General features: G+C 47.3%; 1 long non-coding RNA gene across 2 annotated transcripts; it reads left to right on the forward strand.

Moving 5' to 3' along the window:
• The first annotated feature begins 3,855 nt into the window (after nt 1–3,855).
• LOC103017691 (uncharacterized) lies at nt 3,856–6,907 on the forward strand. 2 transcript variants are annotated; one of them, XR_003622250.2, is made up of 5 exons: nt 3,856–3,964; nt 4,315–4,498; nt 4,717–4,847; nt 5,468–5,568; nt 6,332–6,907. It is a non-coding gene; the product is annotated as an uncharacterized LOC103017691 (long non-coding RNA). The 2 variants fall into 2 exon arrangements; XR_449969.2 differs by having other exon boundaries at nt 3,856–4,498.
• The last annotated feature ends 6,138 nt before the right edge of the window (nt 6,908–13,045 follow it).

Raw genomic sequence — 13,045 nt, forward strand, 5'->3', positions numbered from 1 at the left:
GGAGGTGAGGACAGGGAAGATCTCTAGGGAGAAGCACTTTCAGCAAGACCCATGGGCTACCTACAAAGCAGATCCATCACTTCTTGCCTCCGATGCCGTCACCCTGGCCAAAGCCTCCATCACGTGTTTGGGGGACCACTCAAACATCTTCCCCCCGTGTGACCCGTCTCCACTCCGGCTCTACAAAATCCACGTTCCACACAGCAGCTGGGATAACTGTCCACCAATCTAGATAGAATTACATCACTGGCCTGCTCATAGCTGGACGTGACTTGTACTCCCATTAGAACAGGTCCCACCCCCCCGGTCTGTGCATCTCTGTGCCACCTGGCGCTGACCTGGCTCTCCTGTCTCTCTCTCCTCACCCGCTCTGCTCTGGCCACTCTGGCTGCTTTGGGGCACCTCAGATACTCCACCCAGAGCTTGTTCTCTCTGCTGGGAAAGCCCCCCATGGCTGCCCTTCTCTCTTCCAGGTCTCCGTTTAATTGTCATCTCCTCGGAGAGGTCCTCCCTGCCCTCAGGCACACAATTCTCATCTTGTCCTATTTTATTTTCTTCCCAGCTCTTACCTCTGTTTGAGTTACTGTTGTTTATTTTCTTGTGGATGTGTCTTTTCCTCCTAGCCTCCCCAGTAACCGGAGAGGATCCGGGACCAGGAGGCACTCAGCATAGAGTGGGAGAATGAACACGCTCTGAATTATCCCCAACGAAAAAGTCATAGTTAAGGTGGAGGAGGGACACAGCATGTTAGGATGGGGAAGGGTCCTGGAGAGCAACCCTGAGGTAGGCATCCAGACTCTGCCTGACCTCCTGCAGGGACCAAGAGCTAATTCTCGTTCAGGGGACAAAAGGGGATAAACAAAAATAGCCAATGAGATGACGCATTATGTAATTTCCACGAGTTTATTTACTAATCCCACTCTGATTCACCACTTAGCGTAACATTTATTAAGCACATACTCAGTGGGGCAGGCAGACATGTAAAAAAGATAACCTAAGCCGGTGCCCCAAGTGAGAAGACTTCAGTAGAGCAGGTCTCAGGAGGTCTTTCCTAGCTGTCTCAGTGTGGGGAAAGTACTGTGAAGATGAAAAGATAATGGGGATGGGGTGGGGTGGGATGAACTGGGAGATTGGGATTGACATATACACACTACTATGTATAAAATAGATAACTAATGAGGACCTACTCTATAGCACAGGGAACTCTACTCAGTACTCTGTGGTGACCTAAATGGAACAGAAATCCAGAAAAAAGGGGAGATATGTATACGTACGGCTGATTCACTTTGCTGTGCAGTAGAAACTAACACAATATTGTAAAGCAACTGTACTCCAATAAAAAAAAACGATTAAAAGATAATGTAAGAAAATGGCCATATCATGCCTGCCCCATAGTAAGTGCCTAACACATCTTTGCTTGGGTTCTCCCACAGAGCAGACAGATGGCAATTATTGCTACTAGGGCAGGTGATTGTCGGGGGCAGGCACAAGACCACCCTGCTAGAAACACATTTCCCAGCCTCCCTTGCAGCTAGCCATGCCATGTCACCAAGTTCTGGCTGATATGAGCCCCCATCAGGTGTGCAACGTCCTGGTAGGGATTTAAAACACCAGGCTTGACCCCCCATTTCCCTTCCCCGTTTCTGGCCTGACAGGCGTGGCGAGGATGTAGCTTCCACCACAGCAGTTCGTACAAAGCCCGCAACATGACAGGAATGAGAAGGGTGAGCCGCGGGAGAAGGGCCTCCTCGCCAGCCCACACGGACCGGGCTCTCACGGGAGAGGGAAGAGAAGCATCTCTCTCAGTTAAGCCTTTGCATTCGGGGGCCTCTTTGCTACAGCGGCTTTGCCTTCACCTCCCTAACACAAGAATGATGGGGAAGACTTCACCCGAGGCACTAACATTGAATTGGACATCGGAGGATAAGTAGGAATTTATCAATGGAGGAGTGGGGTAAAGTGTAAATTCCAGAAAAAGGGAGCCAGACTGAATGCAGAGGTCCGGAGGCAAGAAAGTCCTTGACTGATTCTAGCCCAGTGTTTCTCCATTAGACTCGCCTGCTGGTTGAATGCAGATTCCTGGGACTCCCTCCACCCCATCCCGACTCCACCATCAGACCTTTTGAATCAGCATCCACAGGGGATGGGGCCAGGGAGTCTGAATTTCTACCTGGTGCCTTGGGTCCACTCTCATGACCAGCAAATCTGGGAAAGCTGGCCTGAGGCACCGTAACTGGCTTCTGGGACCTTGGACCCCATAAGGAATTTGAACCTTAACACAAAGCCCATTGCTTCTTTTCTTTTGGGGGAGAGGTCACAAATTCTTTTAAAAATGTGATGAAACGTATAAGCCTTTTCCCAGAAAATGCTCCCCGCCCCCACCCCAACATTTGAATACCTTTTCAGGGACCCAAGAGTCTGCTTTTTGGAACCCCATGGGAAAACCTTGGGGGCAGTGATTTCAATCAAGAGAGACCTTGGATTGCATCAAGGCAGCTCTCATAGCGGCGTAGAGATGAAGCGTGGGCAAGGGGCCCCAGGCGGGAAGCCCAGCCAACAGGCAAGTGAGGATGGAGGTCTGACCCAGGTGCAGGTCACAGGAACAGAGGAGGTGGATGAGAGAAAGTCAGAATGAGGAGGCCAGGGCGTGTGACCAAGAACTGGGCAAGAGGCTGGAGGGGGCAGAATTCAGAGGGAGGTTTCCCCTTGAGAGTCCTGCAGAGAGGGGCATGGTGGGGGGGGGGGGTGCAGGGACCATGACCCAGTTCTTTGGCACGTCCAGTTTTACAACAAATGGAAGGACTTCGAGGGATCAGGTAGTGGTTTCTGGAAAGCAGTGGACATTCAGGTAGAAGTTTAGAAGGGGGCCCAGGCTAAGATTCAGTGCTCGCTGAGGATGGGTGACAGCTGATGCTGTCAGAGTCCATGGTCTCCTCCAGTGAGAGGCTGTAAAATGAGACAGGAGGCAAGACCCTGGAGAGACCCACCTATGAGGGCAGGGAGGAGAGGAGCCCAGGAAAGGGGAGACTCAGAGGAGGGAGAGACAGAGACAGACAGAGAGAACAGGGGCTGAAGGGTCAAGCGAATGAACCCTGCCAGGCCATTGGATTGGGCAGCTCAGGGTTCACTGGGCATTATTTGGAGATAAGGACACATGCTGTCTGCAATTTACCTGCAAATGATTTAGAAAAAAAATACATACACATAGAAAGAGAGAGAATGATAAAGCGAAAGTGGCAAAATGTTCCCAAGTGGAAAAGCTGGGCGAAGGTTTTGGGGAGATTTTTTGGGATGTTCTGGCAGCTTTAAGTTTGAAATAAAATCCTCTTGTTTTAAAAAGAATACTTTGCCGAGAGTGCGAGACGCTAGCCGGACAGTGGTGGGTTAGCCCGCGCAGACTAAGCTTTGGAGAAGTTTGAGGCTGAAGAAAAGGAAAAGGAGGGCGCTGATCATTTGAAGGGTGGCATTTTTAAACGATGGGGATCTGGGAGGAGGAAAAGGTGCTCGAGAATATTTTAGGGCTGAAACGACAGTCTCAGAGGAGGGAGAGGGGAAGGAGGGGGAGGGGCTGAACCGGGTTGAAAAATGTGGGCTCGAGCCAGGGTCAGCCTTGGAGTGGAAGTGGGGGCCCTTTGGAAATTAGGGCCATTTACCCCCGTGGGAGTGAGGTGGGCCCCCCTCAAGTCGGCCGCCGGAAGCGATTGCCCTTTTAAGGCGCGGGCAGCCGGAGGTGAGTCACGCGGGTCCGCCCCGTGGGCGTGCGCCACCCGCCCCGCCCCCGCCGCCAGCGCGCCCCGCCCCCGCCCCCGCTCCCTCCGCCCCCCCCGCCCCGCCCCCACGCCAAAGGGGCCCCGGCGGTCGCGGCGCAGGAAGTGGGCTCTCGGCTCCGCTTCATTCCTTTCCCCTGAGCCAGGCGTCTTCGCGCCTTTATCAAAGTTATTTTTACGCGTTGAGAAATTTTCAAGTGAGCACTTGTGCGGTGGCACCTTCTCCTTGTCGCGGTTGGGCCTTGAAGAAATTCCCCGGCTTATTTATAGCCCGTGTTTATTTTTACTCAAGTCCTGAACTTGAGCCTCTAAAAGTAGTCTGAGCGGCGGCAGATCGGGAGGGAATCCTGGCTTTGCGACCAAGGATCCAGTAACTGGGTCTGTTCTGTGACCTGGGGGAGCCCCCTCTCGGGGGGCCGAGAAGAGGGACAGACCCAAGTTCAGTGCCGGGCTAGGGGCGCTGCCGGAGACCCCGTGCAGGCAAAGAGCGACCTTGGCCATCCAGCCCCTCCCGCAGTGCACTTTAATCTCAACCCCCCCACTCCAGGTGCAAAATCAGACCGCCCTCGTCCTCCCTTACTGGTTGTTCCCTTCTGAGATCGGATCAGTGGCATCAGACTTTTGAGGAAAGTGATGACTTAGGTTTCTCTTGACCCTGAAGCTCAGACTTACACATCCTCTTAGTCTCTTGGGAGCTCCATGCGGCGACGTGCAGTCCTTCACAGAAGCAGGTAAGTTCCCTAAGCGGTAGGGAGTTACCCCTAGCAGGGTGGGGTGGGGTCCTTGAGGAGCTTTTCCCTCTCCACCTTCATATTTGCTGGGCCTGCTCTCAGCCAAGGAAAGAGCCACTTTAGGAATGGAAACAAGTCGAGGTGTGACGTAAAGAATGGGTTTCAAAGCCGCCACACGCGGGCCCCCTCGCATGTATTAACACAGTGAAATTTCCCAGAGGTTGTCCAGAGAGGATGTGGATTTACAGTCCTGGAAGACAATTTTGACAAAAACTCCGGATTTGGCCTTGAACGTTCGGATTCCCTATGTGACTGGCTTGCTCGAGCCTGATGGAGCCCGCCTTTCAGGGTAATCTTTGGGGCTCATAATTCAGCGCTGAATAGACCCCATCTTGGTTCTTTTACATTCGCCTGGAGCAGTTAGACTTTCCATTATCTCTCATGAGTCAGGGCCTGTTGAATTTATTTTACATTTATTTTAATACAGCCCGGAGTTGGCTGAGGTCATCCTCATTCAGCTCCAGACTGTAAAACGCCATTAGGCCAGCAGTTCAATGTAAAAGAAAGGAACAGAGGATAGTGCTCTTTTGTTTGATTTTGCTTTTACTCTTCCCAGAAAATGGGTCTGTGGGTGGGAGCCCAGGGATAACAGACCTCTGGTCTGAGGCAGAGATTCTGCAGCTCCTAGTGACCGCTGGGGGCCCCTGCTTCCGGACCAGCAGTCTGGGAGCTGCCTGCCTGTGTTTTGTTTGCAGGTAGATGGATGGACGTGCAGAGGGCAGGAAAACCATTAAAAGAGAGGGTTGAAGCAGAAGACTTTCTGCCTAAACTGGCCTCCTGGTGGGAGGGCTCCCGCTAAGACCACCCTCAGCCTGGATGCGTTTAAACCCTCATGGTTCTGAAGCTTCGTAGCCGCCGCTGGCATGTTGTTAGTATTAGGTGTTTCATCTTTTAATGTCTACCCTGTAGGAGGGGAATGCCTACTTCAGTCAGCTGGATGCTGACCAAAAACGTCCACCTTGTCCCGGGCACTTGGTCCTGACCTAAGGTGCTGACCCATCCTAAAGCAGGTAGACAAACACCCGTTTTAAAATCTGATTGGAACTTTGGGTTATTGAAAACAGTGATTTCTTCTCTTGACTTTATTCCTTTATGCTTCATTAGTTTAAAGAGTTGTTTATTGAAAAGTTATGAAAATTGTGACGCTCCTAAGAGCCAAAAGACAAAAAGTCTTTTGAATGTTGCAGTAGGTATAACTCTCTACTTTAGCTATCCAGTTTTCTGTGATTTCGGCCTGATTTGCTTATGTATGTACAGGCGTACTTTTTATTGTCTTGCACGTTATTGTGATTAGCAGGTACTGCGGTTTTTCCAAACTGGAGGTTGTGGCAGCCCTGTGTCAAGCACGTCTGTCAGCACCATTTTTCTAGCAGCATTTGCTCACTTCTTGTCTCTGTGTCACATTTTGGTAGTTCCCTCAGTATTTCAAACTTTTTCATTATTATTATATTTATTGTGATGGTCTGTGATCAGAGATCTTTGATGTTACTTATACAAAAAGATTATAACTCCCTGAAGTCTCAGATGATGGTTAGCATTTTTTTTAACAAGAAAGTAATCAAGGTATACACATTGTTTTTTTAGACCTCATGCTATTGCACACTTAATAGGTGACAGTAAACATCACTTTATATGCGCTGGGAAGCCAAAAAACTTGTGTAACTTACTTTATGGGGATTTCACTTTATTGCAGTGGTCTAGAATGAAACCCACAATATCTCTGAGATATGCCTGTGATGAAATTAATTTCATTTTCCTCTTTTTATGCTTCAGGAGATGGGAAGAGTATGTTTAATGTGATTTCAAAAACATTGGGCTTTTGGAAGGAAACATTCTAAATAAGCATTGCTCTTCATGGTCCTAGACATGAACAGATGCCGGTCTCAGCATCCATTAAAATTCATCAACAACGGGACTGCAGAAGGTGGCCGGATCTGGAGTTGATGCTTTCTGTCCAGAACATACAAGACTGGCTGTGCAGAGGTGTCATGGGATGAAGGCACCTGAAGGTCCCCTCTATTCACAGGGGTTCTAAAACCGAGCTTCTCAGGAAACCTAGAAATAAGATATTTTTTCCTCCTAAATGATTTTTAATAATGGCAGTCACATCAACCATAATTTATTTCAACCTCACTAGTTGCAAGTATGTAATAATTTACCTACCTGTTGTAAAGGAAGTTTTGCTGAGCAAGAAAGATCAGAGGGAAAACATCTAATTTATGTAACAGAAAAACATGTTTGTCTTGATTTTAGAAGCCCTCATTTGTATATTATTAATTTAATGTTGATTTAAATGATCCTTCTTTGTTCCCTAAATAAATCTGCCAGTGTCTTCAGGGGGCAAGATTCTATTTTCTCTCACTTTGGGTTTCTATAGTTTTGAGGGTAATATAACTAAATTTCTTTTAAAATATTGAAGGGGATCAAAATATGTCATCCAAAAACACACCACTTTGGCATAAGGATTATTTTGAGCTGAAGGCAATTGAGAAAAAGCAGACACAGGAAAGGCAATCTGCCATCCCCGTATCTGCCTAAAAGCAGGTCATAAATTTCTCTGGTGAAGATGTTCTCCCCTCTCTCATACCAGGAAGGGAAGAGCAACCTTTATCACTGGAGATGGAGATGTCACCAGGATGAGTCTGCATAAATAAAACCCTGCTTTATCTTACATTAGTTTCTCCGATATATTTACCTTCCCATGATTTACCACTCCTAGAAACCAAAACCCTTGTCCTCTGTCTTTTCACTTCTGAAAAATTTTTTGCCCTTTGTTAAAATAGTATATAAGCCCCCTGAGTTTAACCACTTCATTTCTTTTCTATGAAGTCCTCCATGTGTGTTAAAATATTAACCCATGAACATAAAAATTAAAAATATTAACATCAAATAAAATTTGTATGCCTTTTCTCCTGTTAATCTGGCTTTTGTCCGTCTAATTTGCAGATCCCAGCTACAGAACCTAAGAGGGAAAAGGAAAGAGTTTTTTCTTCCCCAACAGTATTCTCTAATTAGACTAATTAAAATAGGTGGTCCTATAATTCAATCTGATCTGTATGATTTTATGATATGGATAATTAGTTTTGAGGAAGAAACATCCAATTTATCACCATAACATGGAACCATTTAAAATTCTTTCCAGATTTATTTGTGTCCTCCCCAGACACCCCAAGAATATCCATTTCCTGAGTCTGGAGACAAAGCAGATAAGAGATCCTGACTGCAGAGATTTGAAATTTAAAACAACACAAATGTGAATATGCTCTTCTTCCATTTGCCAGGCAATTCACCACCTGGCTTCTCTCACTGGCTGTGCTAATTGGTCATGAGAAGGAAGTGGCTAATGGCTTCCTTGGAATGAGTGTGGGCGTGCCGGAGATGACCCAGAGCCTGAGAAGTAAATGCAGTTTAGCTTAGCAGTAAGCCAGGGAGAGCCCTCATTGTCACCTTCGTCATCGCCATCACCTCTGTCATCCATCCTCCTTCTCTTCCTCCTCCTCCCCATCACCGTCATCCACTCCTCATACCTGCCCCTGTACACAGTGCCCGGCACTAAAGCAAGCACTTGACAAGCATCATCTCACAGTCACGCAGGATCAGAATCTTTCTTGGGATTCCATTCCTATCCAAAACATCATGATGACAGTTCCAGGGACAGACAGTGAGCAGTGTGCATCTTCCTGTCTCGAGTAGAGCAGCAAACGCAAGCTGGTTACTGGGTCCAAAGAGAAGACAAACCAGTTCAGGACCAGGTTTAGCTTCTTAGAGAGAAGGAAGAGTTCCCAGGAATAACTGAATCATTCATTCCGCAAAGATCTGGAGTGCCTGTAAAGAACGGGGACTGTGCTGGGTGCTGGGGTTACAGGGATGAACCAGGCAGAGATGGTCCCGACCTCAGTCTTCCATTTCTAAACAGAACCAGTAGGAACAGAAGAAGGAGGCAGTCAAAGATTCTGATCCTCTCAAACCCAGGACAAGATCAAAGAGAGCAGACGACTGTGACGTCGAAGAGAGAAGAAAGCCTATAGCTGCTCCCTGAGACGGGAGAAACCACGTCTTCTGGAGAAGCAGGGCCCAGGAAGGTCTCTGCGAGAGAGATGAGTCACGGGAGTGGGGTACTCTCAGCCAGTGGGAGCGGCCGGACCGACTGGACCTGGAGATGTTCTGTCTCCCCGGAGCGACCACCTGTCCACGTGCCCACCTGCTGCAGTGTCCACCCAGGGGCCACTGGTCCAGGCGGCACCTTCAGGAGACTGTGGGGTCCTGGGCCTGATTCTGGAGGAAGCAGAGGAGGGTTTCCCCAGTTTCCTCCTGCTGACATGAGAACAGTTGAAAGAGAAGATGAGGGAGATGAGTGATTGCTTATTCGGGTTTTGACTTCCTGGATCTTGCTCATCTTAAGATACTAGGAAAAAGAGGCTCTTAGCTAGAAGTGAGCACATGGGTCAGGGTCAAGAATGTGTTTGCCTGAAGACTGGCTGCATCCCAAGCAAGCTTGGAGCTGAATATTTCGGAGGAGGGAGAAAAACTCCAAGGCATCAATGACTTGGGTTGCTGTGGAGGACAGTGGGGTGATGTAGAAAGAACTGGAGGCACATATATACAATGGAATATTACTCGGCCATAAAAAGGAACGAAATTGAGTTATTTGTAGTGAGGTGGATGGACATAGAGTCTGTCATACAGAGTGAAGTAAGTCAGAAAGAGAAAAACAAATACCGTATGCTAACACATATATATGGAATCTAAGAAAAAAAAAAAAAAGGTCATGAAGAACCTAGTGGCAAGACGGGAATAAAGACACAGACCTACTAGAGAATGGACTTGAGGATATGGGGAGGGGGAAGGGTAAGCTGTGACAAAGTGAGATAGTGGCATGGACATATATACACTACCAAACGTAAAATAGATAGCTAGTGGGAAGCAGCCGCATAGCACATGGAGATCAGCTCTGTGCTTTGTGACCACCTAGAGGGGCGGGATAGGGAGGGTGGGAGGGAGATGCAAGAGGGAGGAGATATGGGGATATATGTATATGTATGGCTGATTCACTTTGTTTTAAAGCAGAAACTAACACACTATTGTAGAGCAATTATACTCCAATAAAGATGTTAAAAAAAAAAAAAAAAAAGGAACTGGAGGGCAGGAAGTGCCCAGTGATTCACCTGGGGAACAGTTAGGACAGGCAGAAATAATACTTGTGGCCCAGAAGTAGGATCTCACAGAAGTAGGCTGTGCAAGAGTGCGCCCCATCCTAAAGGGTGAGAACTGGCTGTAAGTCTGAGGGATGCGGGGTGAAGAGAGAGGGAAGGTAAGAGAAGGCCAGAAGGTAGCTGTTGTCATAGCATGTTGTGGGCCACCTGGACCCAGGAGAAATCCCATCCTGGTTCAGACAGAACTCCCCGTGGGCAGAGAGCAGCATCTAGGAGTGACATCTGAAGGAAGCCTCTTTGTGTAAATCGGTTTCTTTTTTTTTTATTTTAATTTTTATTTTATATTGGAGTATAGTTGATTTAAAACATTGTTAGTTTCAGATGTACAGCAAAGTGATTCAGTTATACATATACTTATATCCATTCTTTTTCAGATTCTTGTCCCATATAGGTTATTACAGAATATTGAGTAGAGTTCTCTGTGCTATACAGTAGGTCCTTGTTGGTGATCTATTTTATATATAGTAGTGTGTATATGTTAATCCCAAACTCCTAATTTATCCCTCCCCCTGCCCCATGTTTCCCCTTTGGTAACCATAAGTTTGTTTGTTTGTTTGTTTTTTTAAATATTAGCTTTTTTTTTTTTTTTAACTTTGGGTTTATTTATTTATTTATAGCTGTGTTGGGTCTTCGTTTCTATGCGAGGGCTTCCTCTAGTTGCGGTGAGCGGGGGCCACTCTTCATCGCAGTGTGCGGGCCTCTCACTGTCGCGGCCTCTCTTGTTGGGGAGCACAGACTCCAGACACGCAGGCTCAGTAATTGTGGCTCACGGGCCCAGTTGCTCCGCGGCCTGTGGGATCTTCCCAGACCAGGGCTCGAACCCATGTCCCCTGCATTGGCAGGCAGACTCTCAACCACTGTGCCACCAGGGAAGCCCCATAAGTTTGTTTTTGAAGTCTGTGAGTCGTAGATCAGATTCTTTCACAAACCAAAGTTTGTTGAGTATCAGCCATTAGCCAGGTACTGGACAGGCACTTGTTCACACAGTGGTGAACAAGACAGGTATCAGAGTCCCTGCCCTCCTGGACCTGACCTCTCAATGGCAGGAAGCAAGCAAAAACCGAAACCAAAATCAACAAATAAACAGACTAGTAAATACAATAATTGCAACTCTGAAGAAACAAGAGCTAAGATGGAGAGTAACTAAGGGGGACCTACAGAGGGAAGGGTAATCAGAGGAAGCCTCCTGGAGGCTGTGAAATTCAACCTGAGACCTATAGGAAGAGAAGAAGCTAGCTAAGCAAAGAGGAGATGAAATAGCAGGTGCAAAGGTCCTGGGGCAGGAAAGAGTTGGATATATTCAAAGGCTGGAAAGAACAGGGTAGGAGTAGTATTGGTTGAGCTTGGTGAGAAGGGAAAGGGGGCTATGGGGATTGCAGTAAAAATGGATTGTGGGACCTTCTGACAAACTCTTGACTTGCCTTATTAACAATTTCATGTCTCAAAGCAACCACCCCCAGGAATGGCTACCATATGGAGGGGATGTTAGACAAGCAGAAATGATAGAAACCTGGAAGTAAGCAATTGTGTGACCTTAGGGTTCATGATATTCGAGAAGGATAATGTAGTCAGGTGTGTGTTCTGATCTTTAGTGTGGGAGATTTCAAAAGACTTTGAGGAGCCTTATGATACTAACACGTGCATCTCAAAAGGGGAGATCAGAAAAGTTGGAAACTCTAGCTGTGTAATTACAAATGACTTTCTTACTAATGAGGGAGAAATCGGCGTGAGTGTAGACATCATTCCACAGCACAGCTGAGATTTTTAAGGGACAGGTACCTAAAAATGGAAGGTTACATAATGATGGACAAATACAAGAGACTGATATGGACCTCTAAGAAAAATCTCAGGAATCCGAGCACAATAGAAAGGGAAACTTAAAAACAATGAGGGCAGCCATTTGCAGCAACATGGATGGACCTAGAGACGATCATACTAAGTGAAGTAAATCAGAAAGAGAAAGACAAATACCATATGATATCACTTATATGTGGAATCTAAAATATGACTCAAATGAACCTATCTACAAAACAGAAACAGACACACAGACATAGAGAACAGACTCGTGGTTGCCAAAGGGAGAAGGGGTGGGAGAGGGATGGAGTGAGAGTTTGGGGTTAGCAGATGCAAACTATTACATATAGAATGGATAAACAACAAGATCTTACTGTATAGCACAGGGAACTATATTCAATATCCTGTGATAAACCGTAAGGGAAAAGAATATTAAAAAATGTATGTAGATGTATAACTGAATCACTTTGCTGTACAGCAGAAATTAACACAACATTGCAAATCAACTATACTTCAATAAAAAAATAAATAAATAAATAAAAACGATGAGGGCAAGACTCCTGGGGGATACAGCTGACAAAGGTGCAACATGTCTGGGAGCCGCAGGGAAGTGGAATTCCTCACCTCCTATATTGTTTCTGCATCTATGTCAAGGGGATATCTTCAGCCCAAGAAAGAGGAAAACTGCCGGATGAGGAGGACAGCCGGGATGGAGCTCTGGGAGGGCAGGGGTTCCTGCTTGCTTTGCCGTCTGCGGTATCCCCTGCAGAGCCGGCTCCAGGTAGGCACCGTTCTTATTTGTCGAGTGAATGAATGCATGCAGGCAGGCAGGCATGAATGAATGACAATGCAGGTGTTATGGTGCTGCAGTGGTCCAGACATACGCAAACTATCCAGGCTGGGGCTCACAGGCTCTCCCCGAAGAGGACTTTGCCCCTTTCTTTAACTTCCCAACACCTATTTGACCACCCCTGCATTGGTGGAGGCCCCTGTATAGGCAGGTGAGGGGATGAGACCCCCTCTCTGGTGCTGGGGCACGTATCGGAGATCCGCGCTAGGCCGATCGCACGTTCTCATGGAAGCGGGGACTGTTGAGAGATGTGGCCAGCGGAGGTTCTGTAGGCCGTGGCATCGTTTGCACACAGTACTTATGCGCAGGCGTGGCATGGGCTCTCTTCCCTGTGGCCAGAACCCCTACCCTATCCCTGCCTGGTTTTTCTTTCTTTCAGACTTTTTGCTTTGAGATAAGTATAGATCCACAGCAAGTTACATGAGTTTAGAAAGGTTCTGGGTCTGCTTCTCCCGCTGTGGTTACACCTCCCATCATGACAGCAGGACGCCGGGACCCGGAAGTTGACCTGGTACAGAGTGTGCATAGCCCTGGCTGCTTTAAAGTCCGGTTCTAAGCCTTCCTACTGGTTGCTGCTCCATCCTGTATCCTTTCAATATGTTGTCTTTCTGTCAGTTAAACTAACCAGTC

This window comes from Balaenoptera acutorostrata, chromosome 1 (assembly GCF_949987535.1).
Source record: "Balaenoptera acutorostrata chromosome 1, mBalAcu1.1, whole genome shotgun sequence".
Taxonomy (NCBI): Eukaryota; Metazoa; Chordata; class Mammalia; order Artiodactyla; family Balaenopteridae; genus Balaenoptera; species Balaenoptera acutorostrata.